General features: G+C 53.8%; 1 long non-coding RNA gene across 1 annotated transcript; it reads left to right on the forward strand.

Moving 5' to 3' along the window:
• The first annotated feature begins 3,088 nt into the window (after positions 1-3,088).
• On the forward strand, positions 3,089-14,983 carry LOC139264035 (uncharacterized). The gene is made up of 3 exons (XR_011593284.1): positions 3,089-3,147; positions 9,188-9,324; positions 14,811-14,983. It is a non-coding gene; the product is annotated as an uncharacterized lncRNA (long non-coding RNA).
• Positions 14,984-19,865: the final 4,882 nt, after the last annotated feature.

Here is a 19,865-nt window from a genome sequence, read left to right on the forward strand (position 1 = left end):
CCAGTAGCTGACCCAATGCCCAGTAGCTGACCCAATGCCCAGTAACTGACCCAATGCCCAGCCTGACCCAATGCCCAGTAACTGACCCAATGCCCAGTAGCTGACCCAATTCCCAGTAACTGGCCCAATGCCCAGTAACTGACCCAATGCCCAGTAACTGACCCTATGCCCAGCCTGACCCAATGCCCAGTAGCTGACCAAATGCCCAGCCTGACCCAATGCCCAGTAACTGACCCAATGCCCAGTAACTGACCCAATGCCCAGCCTGACCCAATGCCCAGTAACTGACCCAATGCCCAGCTTGACCCAATGCCCAGTAGCTGACCCAATGCCCAGTAACTGGCCTAAAGCCCCTGACCCAATGCCCAGTAACTGACCCAATGCCCAGTAACTGACCCAATACCCCTGACCCAATGCCCAGTAACTGACCCAATGACCAGTAACTTACCCAATGCCCAGTAACTTACCCAATGCCCAGTAACTGACCCAATGCCCAGCCTGACCCAATGCCCAGTAAATGACCCAATGCCCAGTAAATGACCCAATGCCCAGCCTGACCCAAGGCCCAGTAACTGACCTTTTGCCCAGACTGGCCCAATGCCCAGTAACTGACCCAATTCACAGCCTGACCCAATGCTCAGTAACTGACCCAATACCCAGTAACTGACCCAATGCCCACCCTGACCCAATGCACAGCCTGACCCAATGACCAGTAACTGACGCAATGCCCAGTAACTTACCCAATGCCCAGCCTGACCCAATGCCCAGTAACTTACCCAATGGCCAGTAACTGGCCCAATGCCCAGTAACTGACCCAATGCCCAGCCTGACACAATGCCCAGTAACTGACCCAATGCCCAGCCTGACCCAATGCCCAGCCTGATCCAATGCCCAGTAGCTGACCCAATTCCCAGTAGCTGACCCAATGCCCAGTAACTGACCCAATGCCCAGCCTGACCCAATGCCCAGTAACTGACCCAATGCCCAGTAGCTGACCCAATTCCCAGTAACTGGCCCAATGCCCAGTAACTGACCCAATGCCCAGTAACTGACCCTATGCCCAGCCTGACCCAATGCCCAGTAGCTGACCAAATGCCCAGCCTGACCCAATGCCCAGTAACTGACCCAATGCCCAGTAACTGACCCAATGCCCAGCTTGACCCAATGCCCAGTAGCTGACCCAATGCCCAGTAACTGGCCTAATGCCCCTGACCCAATGCCCAGTAACTGACCCAATGCCCAGTAACTGACCCAATACCCCTGACCCAATGCCCAGTAACTGACCCAATGACCAGTAACTTACCCAATGCCCAGTAACTTACCCAGTGCCCAGTAACTGGCCCAATGCCCAGTAACTGACCCAATGCCCAGTAACTGACCCAATGCCCAGTAGCTGACCCAATGTCCAGTAGCTGATCAATGCCCAGTAGCTGACCCAATGCCCTGCCTGACCCAATGCCCAGTAACTGACCCAATGCCCAGCCTGACCCAATGCCCAGTAAATGACCCAATGCCCAGTAACTGACGCAATGCCCAGCCTGACCCAATGCCCAGTAACTGACCTTTTGCCCAGACTGGCCCAATGCCCAGTAACTGACCCAATTCACAGCCTGACCCAATGCCCAGCCTGACCCAATGCTCAGTAACTGGCCCAATACCCAGTAACTGACCCAATGCCCACCCTGACCCAATGCCCACCCTGACCCAATGCGCAGTAACTAACCCAATGCCCAGCCTGACCCAATGCCCAGTAACTGATCCAATGCCCAGCCTGACCCAATGCCCAGTAACTTACCCAATGGCCAGTAACTGGCCCAATGCCCAGTAACTGACCCAATGGCCAGCCTGACCCAATGCCCAGTAACTGACCCAATGCCCAGCCTGACCCAATGCCCAGCCTGATCCAATGCCCAGCCTGACCCAATGCCCAGTAACTTACCCAATGGCCAGTAACTGGCCCAATGCCCAGTAACTGACCCAATGCCCAGCCTGACCCAATGCCCAGCCTGATCCAATGCCCAGTAGCTGACCCAATGCCCAGTAGCTGACCCAATGCCCAGTAACTGACCCAATGCCCAGCCTGACCCAATGCCCAGTAGCTGACCCAATGCCCAGTAGCTGACCCAATGCCCAGTAACTGACCCAATGCCCAGTAACTGACCCAATTCCCAGCCTGACCCAATGCCCAGTAACTGACCCAATGCCCAGCCTGACCCAATGCCCAGTAACTTACCCAATGCCCAGTAACTGGCCCAATGCCCAGCCTGACCCAATGCCCAGTAACTGACCTAATGCCCAGTAACTTACCCAATGCCCAGCCTGACCCAATGCCCAGTAACTTACCCAATGCCCAGTGCCTGACCCAATGCCCAGTAACTGACCCAATGCCCAGTAGCTGACCCAATGCCAAGTAACTGACCCAATACCCAGTAACTGACCCTATGCCCAGCCTGACCCAATGCCCAGTAGCTGACCCAATGCCCAGCCTGACCCAATGCCCAGTAACTGACCCAATGCCCAGCCTGACCCAATGCCCAGCCTGATCCAATGCCCAGTAACTGACCCAATGCCCAGTAGCTGACCCAATTCCCAGTAACTGACCCAATGCCCAGTAGCTGACCCAATTCCCAGTAACTGGCCCAATGCCCAGTAACTGACCCAATGCCCAGCTTGACCCAATGCCCAGTAGCTGACCCAATGCCCAGTAACTGGCCCAATGCCCCTGACCCAATACCCAGTAACTGACCCAATGCCCAGTAACTGACCCAATACCCCTGACCCAATGCCGAGCCTGACCCAATGCCCAGCAACTGACCCAATGCCCAGCTTGACCCAATGCCCGGTAGCTGACCCAATGCCCAGTAACTGGCCCAATGCCCCTGACCCAATGCCCAGTAACTGACCCAAAACCCCATACCCAATGCCCAGCCTGACCCAATGCCCAGTAGCTGACCCAATGCCCTCTGCTCCTCAGGAGGGCGGGGCCGCTGCAGCGCGGGAGCAGAAGGGGGCGGAGTCTGTTGCCGCAGGAGGGGGCGGAGCCACAGCGGCGGGAGGGGTGGCGGCTCAGTGCGGCGCGAGGCTCGGAGGAGGCGGGCGGCTGATTGCGACACGGTGCGGTGCCGGGAATTGGGCCGCAGGCGGCAGGTACTGGCGAGGCGGGTCGGGTTCGCGCTGTGGGAGGGCGGCTGCGGCTCCTGAGGGAAGCGGGATGTCACTGAGGGGGGAAAGAGGCAAAACAGCCCCTGGACACTGCAACATCTGTAAACCCAGCGGAAAGGGGCCAAAACATCTGTAATCCCAGGGGAAAGGGGCCAAAACATCTGTAATCCCAGGGGAAAGAGGCTGGAACATCTGTAAATCCAGGGGAAAGGGACCAAAACAGTAAATCCAGGGGAAAGGGGCTGAGACATCTGTAAATCCAGGGAAAAGAGGCTGGAACATCTGTAAATCCAGGGGAAATGGACCACAACATCTGTAAATCCAGGGGAAAGGGATTGGAACATTTGTAAATCCAGAGGAAAAGGACCAAAACCTCTGCAAATCCAAGGAAACGGGGTCGAAACATTTGTAAATCCAGGGGAAAGGGATCGAAACATCTGTAAATCCAGGGGAAAGGGATTGAAACATCTGTAAATGCAGTGGAAAGTGACACACCTGTAAACCATAGGGAAAGGGACTGAACATCTGTAAATACAGGTAAGGGACGGAAACATCTGTAAATACGTAAGGGACGGAAACATCTGTAAATGCAGGTAAGGGACGGAAACATCTGTAAATGCAGGTAAGGGACGGAAACATCTGTAAATGCAGGGAAGGGACGGAAACATCTGTAAATGCAGGGGGAAGGGACGGAAACATCTGTAAATGCAGGGGAAAGGGGCCAAAACATCTGTAAATACAGGGGAAAGGGACTGAAACATCCGTAACAGGGGAATGATACACTGTAAATACAGGGGAAAGGGACTGAAACATCTGTAAATCCAGGGAAAGATACACTAAATCCAGGGGAAAGGGACTGAAACATCTGTTAATCCAGAGGAAAGGGACAAACATCTGTAAATCCAGAGGAAAGGGGCTGAAACATCTGTAAATCCAGGGAAGGGACTGAAACATCTGTAAATACCGGGGAAAGGGGCCAAAACATCTGTAAATCCAGGGAAGGGCTGATTCTTTCCCTCTGCATTTACAGATGTTTCAGTCTCTTTCCCCTGGAATTACAGATGTCAGCCCCTTCTAAGCCCAGGGGAAATCGACTGAAATCTGTAAATCCAGAACTGGGCTAAAACATCTGTAAATCCAGGGTAAAGAGACAAACATCTGTAAATCCAGGGTAAAAGGGACACACATCTGTAAATCCAGGGGAAAGGGGCTATGACCCACTGATGCTGTATTTTTAGAAGGTCACTGGTGGGCAGGGGAGTGCCTGTGGATCTTAGTTACTGCTAAACCTTCATAAATCATCCTGGTTAGGCCTGAGCTGGAGTCTTATGTTTAATTCTGGGCACCACACTTGGAGAGGAGATTGATTTGAATGATACCAGGGTTTGAGGGACTTGGGTTATGTGGAGAAGCTGGGGTTGTTTTCCTTGGAGCAAAGAAGGGTTGAGGTGTTTTGAACAGAGGTGTTCAAAATCTTGCAGGGTTTTGATAGAACGAGTAGGGAGAAACTGTTTCTACTGGCAAATTGGTCGGTAACCAGAGGACACCGCTTTAAAATAATTGGCAAAAGAGCCAGAGGGGAGATGAAGAAATTTCTTCACACACACAGGGTGAATTGGAGGTAACACAGGTTAGAAATAGGTTGGGATTTTGAAAGTAGCAGGGGAAGTTGATAAGCCGGTTAATATTGCATACGTATTGCTTAACTGCTAAATAGGGGCGTTGAATACAAAAGCAAGAAAGTTAATTGCTAAACCTTTAGAAATCACTGGTTAGGCCTCACTTTAGGAAGGCCATCAAGGCCCTGAAGAGGATGCAGAGGAGTTTTACCAGGATGAGGGAGTTCAGTTATGTGGAGAGAACATAACACAACAATTAGGAGCAGGAGTAGGCCTCAACTATTTACAATCTATAGTACTGAAATGGATGAAGGGATCGAGTGTAATGTAGCCAAGTTTGCTGATGATACAAAGATGGGTGGGAAAGCAAATTGTGAGGAGGACACAAAAAATCTGCAAAGGGATATAGACAGGCTGTGAGTGGGCAAAAATTTGGCAGGTAGAGTATAATGTGGGAAAATGTGAGGTTATCCACTTTGGCAGAAATAATAGAAAAGCAAATTATAATTTAAATGGAGAAACATTACAGAGTGCTGCAGTACAGAGGGACCTGGGGGTCCTTGTGCATGAAACACAAAGTTAGTATGCAGGTACAGCAAGTAATCAGGAAGGCAAATGGAATGTTGGCCTTTATTGCAAGGGGAAAAGCAGAGAAATCCTGCCTCAACTGTACAGGGTATTGGTGAGGCCACACCTAGGGTACTGCATTCAGTTTTGGTCTCCGTATTTAAGGAAGGATATACTTTCATTGGAGGCTGTTCAGAGAAGGTTCACTAGGTTGATTCCAGAGATAAAGGGGTTGACCTATGAGGATAAGTTGGGCCGATACACATTGCAGTTCAGAAGAATGAGAGGTGATCTTATTGAAATATAAGATAATGAGGGGACTCAACAAGGTGGATGCAGAGAGGATATTTCCACTCATTGGGGAATTTAAAACTAGGGGACATAGTCTCAGAATAAGGGGCCGCCCATTTAAAACTGAGATGAGGAGGAATTTCTTCTCTCCGAGGGTTGTAAATCTGTGGAATTCTCTGCCCCAGAGAGCTGTGGAGGCTGGGTCATTGAATATATTTAAGGTAGAGATAGACAGACTTTTGAGCGATAAGGGAGTGAAGGGTTATGGGAAGTGGGCAGGGAAGTGGAGCTGAGTCCATGATCAGATCAGCCATGATCGTATTGAATGGCGGAGCAGGCTCGAGGGGCCAAATGGCATACTCCTGCTCCTATTTCTTATGTTCTTATACAGGCCCTTGAGCCTGCTCTGCCATTCAGTGAGATCATGGCTGATCTTTGACCTCAACTCCACTTTCCTGCCCTATCTCTATATCCCTTGATTCCCCGTGAGTCCAAAAATCGATATATGTCAGCCTTGAATATATTCAGAGATTCAGCATTGCCGCTCTCTGGGGTAGAGAATTCCAAAGATTCACAACCCTCTGAGTGAAGAAATTCTTCCTCATCTCAGCCCCTTATCCTGAGACTGTAAGCCCTGGTTCTAGACACTCCAGCCCGAGGAAGCAACCTCTCAGCATCTACCCTGTCAATCCCCCTCAGAATCTTATGTGTTTCAATTATTCTTCTAAGTTCCAGAGAGTATAGGACCGTTCTACTCAATCTCTCCTCATAGGACAACCCACTCCTCCCAGGGATCAATCTTCATTGCACCGCCTCCAAGGCAAGAATATCCTTCCAAAGATTCACAAGCCTCTGAGTGAAGAAATTCCTCCTCATCTCAGCCTTAAAAAGCTAATATACGGAGACTATGTCCCCTAGTTCTAGATTCTCCAGCCAGGGGAAACGATCTCTCAGCAGGTTCACCAGACTGATTCCCGGGATGGCGGGACTGACCTATCAAGAAAGACTGGATCAACTGGGCTTGTATTCACTGGAGTTCAGAAGAATGAGAGGGGACCTCATAGAAACGTTTAAAATTCTGACGGGGTTAGACAGGTTAGATGCAGGAAGAATGTTCCCAATGTTGGGGAAGTCCAGAACCAGGGGACACAGTCTAAGGATAAGGGGGAAGCCATTTAGGACTGAGATGAGGAGGAATTTCTTCACCCAGAGAGTGGTGAACCTGTGGAATTCTCTACCACAGAAAGTTGTTGAGGCCAATTCACTAAATATATTCAAAAAGGAGTTAGATGAAGTCCTTACTACTAGGGGAATCAAGGGGTATGGTGAGAAAGCAGGAATGGGGTAATGAAGTTGCATGTTCAGCCATGAACTCATTGAATGGCGGTGCAGGCTAGAAGGGCCGAATGGCCTACTCCTGCACCTATTTTCTATGTTTCTATGTTTCTCTCTGTCAGATCAATCCCCCTCAAAATTTTATATGTTTCAATGCGATCACCTCATTCTTCTAAACTCCTGCGAGTACAAGCCCAATCTACTCAACCCAACATAAGTCAACCCTCTCATCCCAGGGATCAGTGTAGTGAACCTTTGTTGCACTGCCTAAGTATATATTTCCTTAGGTAAGGAGACCAAAACTGTGCACAGTACTCCAGGTGCGGTCTCACCAAGGCCCTGTACAATTGTAGCAGGACTTCCTTACGTTTGTACTTCAGAGAGACTGGAGAAGCTGGGGCTGTTCTAGATGGGAAGTGAGACATGTCTTCACACACAGGGGCTGTTACGATCTGGAATGCACTACGTGAAAGCCTGGAGGAAGCAGGTTCCACAGGAACTTCCAAAAGACAATTGTACATGTACTTGAAGATTTACAGGGTTATGGGGAAAGAGCAAGGGTGTGGGACTAAATTGTCCAACTCTTTCAAAGAGCCAGCAGAGGCACCACGGTCTAAATGGCCTCCTGTGCTGTAAGATTCTGGGACTCGTGGCGATAATAGGATTGTTCTCTGATTGGTGGGTTCTGACACGAGGAATTCCATCGGGATCAGTGCTGGGGCCTCGACTACCTATACCAATGACTTGGATGAAGGAATGCAGAGTTGTATATCAAAGTTTGCAGATGACACTAAGTTGGGAGGCACAGTACGTTGTGTAGCTGGGAGCAGGAAGTTGCAAAGGGACAGAGCCAGACTGAGTGAGCGGGCAAATCTGTGGCAGATGCAGTTCAACGTGGGATAGTGTGAGGCTTGGATCTGAGAAAGACAAATCGGAGTGTTTCCTAGAGACGAGGAACAAAGAGATTTAGGTGGCCAGGTACACAGACACTAATCAAAAAGGCTAATGTTGGCCTTTATCTAATGCAATAGAAAGGGGAGGAAGTGAAGCTTCAGTTGTACAGAGTCTTTTTCAGAGCCCGTTTGGAGTAACCGCGTTCAGTTCTGCGCCCCGCAACTCAGGATGGATACATTGGCCTTTGGGTGTAGTGCACATTCACCAGAATGAAGCGGTGTTAAACGCGTTCAATTGTGAGCACAGGTTGCATAATTGTGGCTTGTATTTCCTTGAGTTTTGAAGATTGAGCAGTGATCTGATTGAGGTGTTTGAAATGATTGTGGGATTTGATGGGCTAGATAGAGAGAAACCTTTCTCTGGTGGGGGGATCCAGAACAAGGAGACATAACCTTAAATTTAGAGCCGGGCTGTTCAGGAGTGAAATCAGGAAGCGACCTTTTCACACACATGTTCGTGGCGATCTGGAACTCTCTCCCCCAAAAGTCTGCCCATGCTGGGGGTCAGTTGGGGCTTGCTTTCAAGATTGTGATCGATAGATTTTTGTTGGGTAAAGGGTATCGCGGGACACGGAGCAAAGGTGGGTACATGGAGTTGTGGTACAGACCAGCCATCATCATCATAGGTAGTCCCTCGGAATCGAGGAAGACTTGCTTCCACTCTAAAAATGAGTCCTTAGGTGGCTGTAAAATTCCATAAGGGAGCCACAGTCCCTGTCACAGGTGGGACAGATAGTCGTTGAGGGAAGGGGTGGGTGGGACAGATTTGCTGCACGCTCCTTCCGCTGCCTGCGCTTGTTTTCTGCATGCTCTCAGCGATGAGACTCGAGGTGCTCAGCGCCCTCCCGGATGCACTTCCTCCACTTGGGGCGATCTTTGGCCAGGGACTCTCAGGTGTCGGTGGGGATGTTGCACTTTATCAAGGGAGGCTTTGAGGGTGTCCTTGTAATATTTCCTCTGCCCACCTTTGGCTCGTTTGCCGTGAAGGAGTTCCAAGTAGAGCGCTTGCTTTGGGAGTCTCGTGTCGGGCATGCGGACAGTGTGGCCTGCCCAGCGGAGCTGATCGAGTGTGGTCAGTGCTTCAATGCTAGGGATGTTGGCCTGGTCAAGGATGTTAACGTTGGTGTGTCTGTCCTCCCAGGGGATTTGCGGGATCTTGCGGAGACATCCATAATCCAGACCAGCCATGATCTAACTGAATGACGGAACAGGCTCGAGGGGCTGAATGACCTCCGCCTGTTTATATGTGTTTGTTTTCAGTTACAGGTTCAACGTGGGTGTGGACCGACTGCCGCGGATATGGTGCGTCATTGCATGAACAGCGACGGCGTGTCTCAGTATCACCTTCGGCGCATCGGCCGCAGACCCTCAGTCCCGGGCATCGGCAACTTAATTGAGTAAGTGACATGGAGCTGAATAGATACAAAGATGGGTGGGAAAGCAAGTTGCGAGGAGGACGCAAAGAATCTGCAAGGGGATATAGACAGGCTCAGTGAGTGGACAAACATTTGGCAGAGTGAGTATAATGTGGGAAAGTGTGAGGTTATCCACTTTGGTAGGAAAAATAAAAAAGCTAATTATTATTTAAATGGGGAGAGATTACAAAATGCTGCAGTACAGAGGGACCTGGGGGTCCTTGTACATGAAACAAAAGTTAGTATGCAGGTACAGCAAATAATCAGGAAGGCAAATGGAATGTTGGTCTTTATTGCAAGGGGGATAGAGTATAAAAGCAGAGAAGGCCTGCTACAACTGTACAGGGTATTGGTGAGGCCACACCTAGAGTACTGCGTACAGTTTTGGTCTCTTTATTTAAGAAAGGATATACTTGCATTGTTCAGAGAAGGTTCACTAGGTTGATTCCTGAGATGAAGGGGTTGTCTTAGGAAAAAAAGTTGAGCAGGTTGGGCCTGTACTCATTGGAGTTTAGAAGAATAAGACTCTGAGGGGGGCTTGACAGGGTAGATGCAGAGAGGATGTTTCCCCTCATGGGGGAATCTAGAACTAGGGGGCATAGTTTCAGAATAAGGGGCCTCCCATTTAAAACAGAAATGAGGAGGAATCTCTTCTCTGAGGGTCTGAATCTTTGGAGAGCTGTGGAGGCTGGGTCATTGAATATATTTAAAGTGGAGATAGACAGATTTTGAATGTTAAGGGAGTCAAGGGTTATGGGAAGCGTCCAGTGAAGTGGAGTTGAGGGCAGGATCAGATCAGCCATGATCTTATTGAATGGCGGAGCAGGATTGAGGAGCCAAATGGCCTACTCCTATTTCGTATGTTCGTATGTGGGATAGGAGTGCGGACTTGTTCAGGATTGGAGGTGGAGAATTGTCAGACTGATGCCTGCAAGAGATCACTGGTTCCGACTGACCGTAAGCATGTCATTGCACTGGAGAATTCCCAGGGCAGGTTCTCTGTTGGTCAGCTAGGTGGGACTGCCCTCGCCTGGTTCCACTCTTGCCCATCCAGTCATAGTCAGACATTTCCTGCAACGGCTTCTCTTCCTGCTCCCGCACCGTTACCTCTGGTGTCCCCCCAAGGATCTGTCCTACATGCTGCCCCTCAGCGACATCGCCCAGAAACATGTCGCCAGGTTCCACATGCACATTGACAACACCCAGCTCTACCTCACCACCTCTCTCGCCCCCTCCACTCTCTGATTGGTCACACTGCTTGCCTGACAGTATTGGATGAGCATAAATTTCCTCCAGTTAAATACTGGGAAGACCGAAACCATTGTCTTTGGTCCCTGCCACAAACTCCGTCCCTAGCCACTGACTCCAACCCTGTCCCCGGTCAGTGTCTGAGCCTGAACCAGACCATTTGCAACCTTAGGGTGGTAGAGGCAGAAACTCCACGAGGCAGGGGTATGGCACTTGAACTGTAGTGACCGTAGTCCTTTATTGCAGCTCCTAAAGTGAGGACACCAAGAGGTGAGCTCCCTTTTATACTGGGTTACCTGCAGTGTACAGGTGACCCTTAGGTCTCCAGCAGCAGCACCCTCTGGTGGTACAGATATGGTGTATACAGGGTGAAGGTACATTGAGTGATCTAGTGTTACAGTACATACATACATAACACACGTGAAGTGCCATAACCTACAGGGCTACGGACCAAGAGCTGGATCGTGGGCTGGATAGCTCTTTTTTGGCCAGCAGAGAGACAATGGCCTGAATGGCTCTCTTCTGTGCCGTAAATCTCTATGATTCTATGATTAAAGGTGCTATATCAATGCAAGTCATTGTGTGCGTGTGTGTGTATGTATTATTCACATATATATCGCGCATTTATATAGCGCCTTTAACAGGAAAATATCCCAAAGCACTTCACACACATATGTATGTATGTGTGTCTGTGCGTGTGTAATATGCATGAGCCTTTTGTCAAACTCGAGTCTTGGTGATGATTCTATGTTAACATTTAAGTGAAACGGCCAATGTAAACGATTCGAATGGAACCCGTGTGTGTGTGTGTGTTCAGGGATGTGGGACTTCAGTTATGAGGCGAGGTTGGAAAAGGTAGGACTGTTCACTTAGAAACAGAGAAGGTTAGGAGGTGACCTAGGGGAGCTCTACAAGATGATGAGAGGTATTGGTGGAGTCAACAGGATAAAGCTATTCCCTCTGGCGAGTGGGTCAATAACCAGAGGTCAGAGATTCAAAATCATTGGCAGACGATCTGGAAGGGAGATGAGAGATTTTTTCACTCAAAGATGTCGGGATCTGGAAGGCTCAGCCCAAAAAGGTGCTGGGAGCTGATTCCATAACTAATTTTAAAAGCAAGTTGGGCAGGTTTGGGAGAATGAGGAACTTACAGAGTTACCAACATAGAGCGGGGGGGATGGGACTAAGCACGATCGCTCATTCACAGAGCCGGCACAGGCACGATGGGCCGAATGGCCACCTCCTGTGCTGTTAAGTTTCTATGACTTCACCCTGAGCTGAGCTTCTGTCGACATATCCAATCCATCACCTCCGGAACAATACCCGCCTCAGCTCATCTGCTGAAACCCTTATCTATGTTTTTATTATCTCCAGACATGACTATTCCAGTGGCCAACCTCTCATCTTCCACCCTACATAATCTGGAGCTCATCCAACGCTGTGCTGCCCGTATCCTAACTCACACCTAATTCACCGATGCTCACTGACCTACGTTGGCTCCCCGTCTGGGAACTCCTGGATTTTAAAATTCTCATCTTAGTTTACAAATTCCTCTTATGTATGAATAAAGAGCCTGACCAGATACTGTGAGCTCAAAGTAAAGTGTGACCGTAGTCTTTTATTGCAGGTCTCCAGAGTGCCTCTCCAGCCTGTGAGGCCTCCTTAAGTACCGGTGTTCCCAAGGGATTGTGGGATCCCTTGGGACTCCAGAGGATGAGCCCTCTGGTGGCTACACAAGGTATCTACAGGTTTACATATATAATAATTCCTCCATGGCATTTCCCCTTCCTATCCACCGTTGCGGCCTTGCCTTCAGCTGCCAAGCCCCGAAGCTCTGGAATACCTTCCCTGACCTCTTCATCTGTCTACCTCTCTCCCCTCCTTTAAAACCTACCTCTTTGACCAAGCTTTTGGTCACCTGTTCTAATATCCTTATGTGGCTAGGTACCAAATATTGTTTGATAATCACTCCTGTGAAGTGCCTTGAAACATTTTACTATGTTATAGGCGCTATATAAATGCAAATCGTTGTAAGCTACAGAGTAAAGCTCCCTCTACACTGTCCAACTAAACACTCCCAGGGCAGGTACAGCACGGGTTAGATACAGAGTAAAGCTCCCTCTACACTGTCGCATCAAACACTCCCAGGGCAGGTACAGGGGGTTAGATACAGAGTAAAGCTCCCTCTACACTGCCCCATCAAACACTCCCAGGGCAGGTACAGCACGGGTTAGACACAGAGTAAGGCTCCCTCTACACTGTCCCATCAAACACTCCCAGGGCAGGTACAGCACGGGTTAGAAACAGAGTAAAGCTCCCTCTACACTGTCCCATCAAACACTCTCAGGGCAGGTACAGCACGGGGTTAGATACAGAGTAAAGCTCCCTCTACACTGTCCCATCAAACACTCTCAGGGCAGGTACAGCACGGGTTAGATACAAAGTAAATCCACCATCATCCACGTACACTCGAAAACAGGCTATTCGTGTAGGTGTTAACTCCAGGTGAGCAAATAGTGCCAGTCGCGTTTACCCACCCGGTTCCCATATCCCTCAACCCCTTGTCATACTGCCGGAGAGATTGTGGTTGATTTATGCAGATCTTCTGTGGTGTGAAAGAACGGAAATTCATTGAACTATTCTCAGTCTGTGTTGGCTTGAAAACGATAATTCAAAGGTCAGTGAGCTGTCACTGGCTGCTCTCTCCCAGGGTCTAAGCCTTTAAGTAAAATGGCTACTCGCTTTTCATATACTGTCAATAATGAAAGGGGCTGTGTTTTTTTTAATTGTGCTTTATTTTTTAAGTAATTTCTTGAAGTGAGGAGATCCTGCTGTGATCGTGGCTGGGGCGGTGAAGTGAGGCCTGTGTACTGTGGATTAAATGGAATGTGGAGTGGCTCTTGGCAAGGGCACTGGTTGTCTTTGGACAGGAGTGCACAGAGTTCCCACTTCCAGCCAAACTCTTAGAGGGAAAAAAACAGCTGAATGCGTCTCCTTCTGGGGCCTCGGCTGGCTTACGATGTAGAAAGTACGTCTCCGTTAACTCCTTGCCGTGACGATATCCCACCTTTGTGCTGAGCAATATTGCGTTGAGTAGCGAGAGTGGTCGGAGCAGCAAAGGAAAATTGAGGAAGGATATCTGGAAGTCTGAACAACGACATCGATCGGAATCCCCGATTGAACGCGTCAAGTGAGAACATCCCTCTGGGATACATTCATTGCAATCGCCTGCTGTACACCCAGGGGTTACCAACCCTCCAGGGTTCTCCTGGAGTCGCCTGGAGTTGAAGATTAACCCCCCTCCACCCCGACCACGACCTCGAGCATAATTGAGCGAAAAATCATTGTGGCGTTTTAAAAAAAAAAAAAGTTTTTTCCATTTTCTTTGAACACTTGTTTATTAGTTTGGAAAAATATAGGAGATGGGGTGGGACAAAGGCTGTTTGATTGACATACGAGCCGTCCAATCTGGGACTTTCCGATTGGTTGTGGGAAGGCGGGGTGTTCCAAGGATGTCACGTGACCAATGGGAGGAAAGGGCATCTCTATCTTTTTCCCAGATAGGGCATTTCTCACCTTCGCTGTCAGAAACTTCCCAATATCAGTTGTGACCTGAGTATAGGCCAATGGTGCGTGGCCTGTGGCCTGGGAGTAGGCCAAGGGGGCGGGGCCTGGGAGTAGGCCAAGGGGGCGGGGCCTGGGAGTAGGCCAAGGGGGCGGGGCCTGGGAGTAGGCCAAGGGGGCGGGGCCTGGGAGTAGGCCAAGGGGGCGGGGCTGGGAGTACGCCAAGGGGGCGTGGTCTGGGGCCTGGGAATAGGCCGAGGGGGACAAAGCCTGGGGCCTGAGAATAGACCAAGGGGGCATGTCTTGGGGCCTGAGAATAGGCAGAGGGGGCACAGCCTGGGACCTGAGAGTAGGTCGAGCGGGCACAGCCTGGGGCCTGAGAGTAGGTCGAGCGGGCACCGCCTGGGGTCGGAGACTTGGCTGAGGGGGCACTACCTGGGCCCTGAGACTATGCCGAGGGGGACAAGGCCTGGGTCCTGAGACTCATCCCAGGGGACACAGCACTCGCTATAGAATGTGATTGGCTGTAGAGTTCTCTGGTTCTATGATCTGATTGGTTCATGCGAGCCTAACATCTCTTTTGCACAAAAATAAAGTCTGATTTAGTCTCGCCTCTTGTCACCCCCCCCCCCCCCCCCCCCCCCCCCCCACCTCAGATTCAGAAAGCGGGTCACTCTAATTGGAAGGAACAGCGATGTGGTTGATTATGTCCTCAGCTCGGCCAAACAATCGAGGAGCAAGAGTATCTCCCGGACACACGCCCGGGTCATCCGATCACTGCCAATAACCAACACCGGCTGGTCGACTCCAGCTTCACCGGGGTTTATGTCAACGACCACCGGATCAATGGTGAGTGGTGGCACGTCCGGGGGGGGGGGGGGGGGGGAGGGGCTCAGTGCTGGGGGGGGGGGGGGGGGGGGAGGGGCTCAGTGCTGGGAGTATCAGTGCTGGGGGGGGTGGAGGGGCTCAGTGCTGGGGGGGCTCAGTGCGGGGAGTATCAGTGCTGTAGGGGGTGGAGGGGCTCAGTGCTGGGAGTATCAGTGCTGGGGGGGGGTGGGGGGCTCAGTGCTGGGAGTATCAGTGCTGGGGGGGGGGGGGCTCAGTGCTGGGGGGGGACTCAGTGCTGGGAGTATAAGTGCTGGGGGGGGCGGGGGGTGGCTCAGTGCTTGGAGTGTCAGTGCTGGGGGGGGGTGGAGGGGCTCAGTGCTGGGAGTATCAGTGCTGGGGGGGCTTAGTGCTGGGAGTATCAGTGCTGGGGGGGTGGAGGGGCTCAGTGCTGGGAGTATCAGTGCGGGGGGGGTGGAGGGGCTCAGTGCTGGGGGGGGGGGTGGAGGGGCTCAGTGCTGGGAGTATCGGGGGGGGGGGGGTTCAGTGCTGGGAGTGTCAGTGCTGGGGTGGGGTGGAGGGGCTCAGTGCTGGGGGAGTGGAGTGGCTCAGTGCTGGGAGTATCAGTGCTGGGGGGGGGGGCTCAGTGCTGGGAGTATCAGTGCTGGGGGGGGGTGCTCAGTGCTAGGAGTGTCAGTGCTGGGGGAGTGGAGGGGCTCAGTGCTGGGAGTATCAGTGCTGGGGGGGGGCCTCAGTGCTGGGAGTGTCAGTGCTGGGGGGTGGCTCAGTGCTGGGAGTATCAGTGCAGGGGGGGGGCTCAGTACTGGGAGTATCAGTGCTGCGGGGGGGCTCAGTGCTGGGAGTGTCAGTGCTGGGAGTGTCAGTTTGTGGGGGGGGACTCAGTGCTGGGAGTATCAGTGCTGGGGGGGGCTCAGTGCTGGGAGTATCAGTGCTGGGGGGGGTGGAGGGGCTCAGTGCTGGGGGGGGGTGGAGGGGCTCAGTGCTGGGAGTGTCAGTGCTGGGGGGGACTCAGTGCGGGGAGTGTCAGTGCTGGGGGCGGGGACTCACTGCTGGGAGTATCAGTGCTGGGGGGGGGACTCAGTGCTGGGGGGGGGACTCAGTGCTGGGAGTATCAGTGCTGGGGGGGGACTCACTGCTGGAGTATCAGTGCTGGGGGGGGGACTCAGTGCTGGGGGGGGGACTCACTGCTGGGAGTATCAGTGCTGGGGGGGGACTCAGTGCTGGAAGTGTCAGTGCTGGGGGGGGGACTCAGTGCTGGGAGTGTCAGTGCTGGGGGGGGACTCAGTGCTGGGAGTGTCAGTGCTGGGGGGGAGACTCAGTGCTGGGAGTATCAGTGCTGGGGGGGGACTCAGTGCTGGGAGTGTCAGTGCTGGGGGGGGAGACTCAGTGCTGGGAGTATCAGTGCTGGGGGGGACTCAGTGATGGGGGGGGGCTCAGTGCTGGGAGTATCAGTGCTGGGGGGGGACTCAGTGATGGGGGGGGGGGGCTCAGTGCTGGGAGTATCAGTGCGGGGGGGGGCTCAGTGCTGGGAGTATCGGTGCTGGGGGGGGAGGAGGGGCTCAGTGCTGGGGGGGGGTGGGGGGACCAGTGCTGGGAGTATCAGCGCTGGGGCGGGGGGGGGGGCTCAGTGCTGGGAGTGTCAGTGCTGGGGGGGGACTCAGTGCTGGGAGTATCAGTGCTGGGGGGGGCGGGGGGGGGGCTCAGTGCTGGGGCGGGAGGGGGGCTCAGTGCTTGGAGTGTCAGTGCTGGGGGGGGGGGGGGTGGAGGGGCTCAGTGCTGGGGTGGGGGTGGAGGGGCTCAGTGCTGGGGGGGGTGGAGGGGCTCAGTGCTGGGAGTATCAGTGCTGGGGGGGCGGGGCGGGGCTCAGAGCTAAGAGTATCAGTGCTGGGGGGGGTGGAGGGGCTCAGTGCTGGGGGGGGGGGGTGGAGGGGCTCAGTGCTGGGAGTATCGGGGGGGGTTCAGTGCTGGGAGTGTCAGTGCTGGGGGGGGGACTCAGTGCTGGGAGTATCAGTGCTGGGGGGGAGCGCTCAGTGCTTGGAGTGTCAGTGCTGGGGGGGGGGCAGGGGCTCAGTGCTGGGGGTGTGGAGGGGCTCATTTCTTGGGGGGTGGGGGGTTCAGTGCTGGGATTATCAGTGCTGGGGGGGTGGGGGGTTCAGTGCTGGGAGTATCAGTGCTGTGGGGGGGCTCAGTGCTGGGAGTATCAGTGCTGGGGGAGTGGAGGGGCTCAGTGCTGGGAGTGTCAGTGCTGGGGGGGGGGGCACTCAGTGCTGGGGGTGGGGGGTTCAGTGCTGGGAGTGTCAGTTTGGTGGGGTGGGGGGCTCAGTGCTGGGAGTATCAGTGCTGGGGGGGGGGGCTCAGTGCTGGGAGTATCAGTGCTGGGGGGGGGTGGAGGGGCTCAGTGCTGGGGGGGGTGGAGGGGCTCAGTGCTGGGAGTGTCAGTGCTGGGGGGGGGACTCAGTGCTTGGAGTGTCAGTGCTGGGGGGGGACTCAGTGCTGGGAGTGTCAGTGCTGGGGGGGGGACTCAGTGCTGGGAGTGTCAGTGCTGGGGGGGGGACTCAGTGCTGGGATTATCAGTGCTTGGGGGGGTGGGGGGTTCAGTGCTGGGAGTGTCAGTGCTGGGGGGGCGGGATTCAGTGCTGGGGGGTGGACTCAGTGCTGGGAGTGTCAGTGCTGGGCGGGGGACTCAGTGCTGGGGGGGGTCAGTGCTGGGAGTGTCAGTGCTGGGGCGGGACTCAGTGCTGGGGGGGGACTCAGTGCTGGGGGGGGGACTCAGTGCTGGGAGTGTCAGTGCTGGGGGGGGGACTCAGTGCTGGGGGGGGGACTCAGTGCTGGGAGTGTCAGTGCTGGGGGGGGACTCAGTGCTGGGATTATCAGTGCTTGGGGGGGGTGGGGGGGTTCAGAGCTGGGAGTGTCAGTGCTGGGGCGGGGACTCAGTGCTGGGGGGGGGACTCAGTGCTGGGGGGGGGACTCAGTGCTGGGGGGGGGACTCAGTGCTGGGAGTGTCAGTGCTGGGGGGGGACTCAGTGCTGGGGGGGGGACTCAGTGCTGGGAGTGTCAGTGCTGGGGGGGGGACTCAGTGCTGGGATTATCAGTGCTTGGGGGGGGTGGGGGGTTCAGTGCTGGGAGTGTCAGTGCTGGGGGGTGGGGGGGGCTCAGTGCTGGGAGTGTCAGTGCTGGGGGGGGGGGGGGCTCAGTGCTGGGAGTATCAGTGCGGGGGGGGGGGGGCTCAGTGCTGGGAGTGTCAGTGCTGGGGGGGGGACTCAGTGCTGGGGGGGTCTCAGTGCTGCGAGTATCAGTGCTGGGGTGGGGGGGTCTCAGTGCTGGGAGTGTCAGTGTGGGGGGGGGGACTTAGTGCTGGGAGTGTCAGTGCTGGGGGGGGGGGCTCAGTGCTGGGAGTGTCAGTGCTGCGGGGGGGGGGCTCAGTGCTGGGAGTGTCAGTGCTTGGGGGGGGGGGGGGCTCAGTGCTGGGAGTGTCAGTGCTGGGGGGGGGTCAGTGCTGGGAGTATCAGTGCTGAGGTGGGACTCAGTGCTGGGACTATCAGTGCAGGGGTGGGGGGGGCTCAGTTTTGGGGTGGGGGGGCTCAGTGCTGGGGGGGGACTCAGTGCCGGGGGGGGGCTCAGTGCTGGGACACTCAGTGCTGGGAGTATCAGTGCTGGGGGGGGGTCTCAGTGCTGGGAGTATCAGTGCCGGAGGGGGGGTCTCAGTGCTGGGAGTATCAGTGCTGGGGGGGAGTCTCAGTGCTGGGAGTATCAGTGCCGGAGGGGGGGTCTCAGTGCTGGGAGTATCAGTGCTGGGGGGGGGGGGGGGTCTCAGTGCTGGGAGTATCAGTGCTGGGTGGGGTCTCAGTGCTGGGAGTATCAGTGCTGGGGGGGGGGGGTCTCAGTGCTGGGAGTATCAGTGCTGGGGGGGGGTCTCAATGCTGGGATTATCAGTGCTGGGGGGGGGTCTCAGTGCTGGGAGTATCAGTGCTGGGGGGGGTCTCAGTGCTGGGAGTATCAGTGCTGGGGGGGGTCTCAATGCTGGGATTATCAGTGCTGGGGGGGGTCTCAGTGCTGGGAGTATCAGTGCTGGGGTGGGGGGGCTCAGTGCTGGGAGTATCTGTGCTGGGGGGGGGGGGGGGGGCTCCATGCTGGGAGTATCAGTGCTGCGGGGTGATGCTCCGTGCTGGGAGTATCAGTGCTGCGGGGGGGGCTCAGTGCTGCGGGGGGCAGTACCTGAGGGGCAATGGGACAGGGACAGGGGGGTTTCAATGGCAGGGGGGTGGGAGGGAACTTCTGTGCCGAGATACATTCTTTATTATCTTTTGTGCAACCTGTTTTACTTACATTGCATAAAATTACCCACAAGACATTGGTGATTGACATATCAACAATATTTATTTAACTGAAGAATCCCTCGATTAGATTCCAGCCTGTAACTCACTCCCAGATATCTGTTGTTCTATATATAACCTCCCTCCCGAACACTCCGATTAGATTCCAGCCTGTAACTCACTCCCGGTATCCGTTATTCTGTATATAAACCCCCCCGGACCCCTCGATTAGATTCCAGCCTGTAACTCACTCCCAGTATCCGTTATTCTATATATAACCCCCCCCCCCCCCCCCCCCCCCCCCGGACCCCTCGATTAGATTCCAGCCTGTAACTCACTCCCGGTATCCGTTATTCTGTATATAAACCCCCCGAACCCGTAGATTAGATTCCAGCCTGTAACTCACTCCCGGTATCCGTTATTCTGTATATAAACCCCCCCGGACCCCTCGATTAGATTCCAGCCTGTAACTCACTCCCGGTATCCGTTATTCTGTATATAAACCCCCCCGGACCCCTCGATTAGATTCCAGCCTGTAACTCACTCCCGGTA

This window comes from Pristiophorus japonicus, chromosome 5 (genome assembly GCF_044704955.1).
Source record: "Pristiophorus japonicus isolate sPriJap1 chromosome 5, sPriJap1.hap1, whole genome shotgun sequence".
NCBI classification, from domain to species: domain Eukaryota; kingdom Metazoa; phylum Chordata; class Chondrichthyes; family Pristiophoridae; genus Pristiophorus; species Pristiophorus japonicus.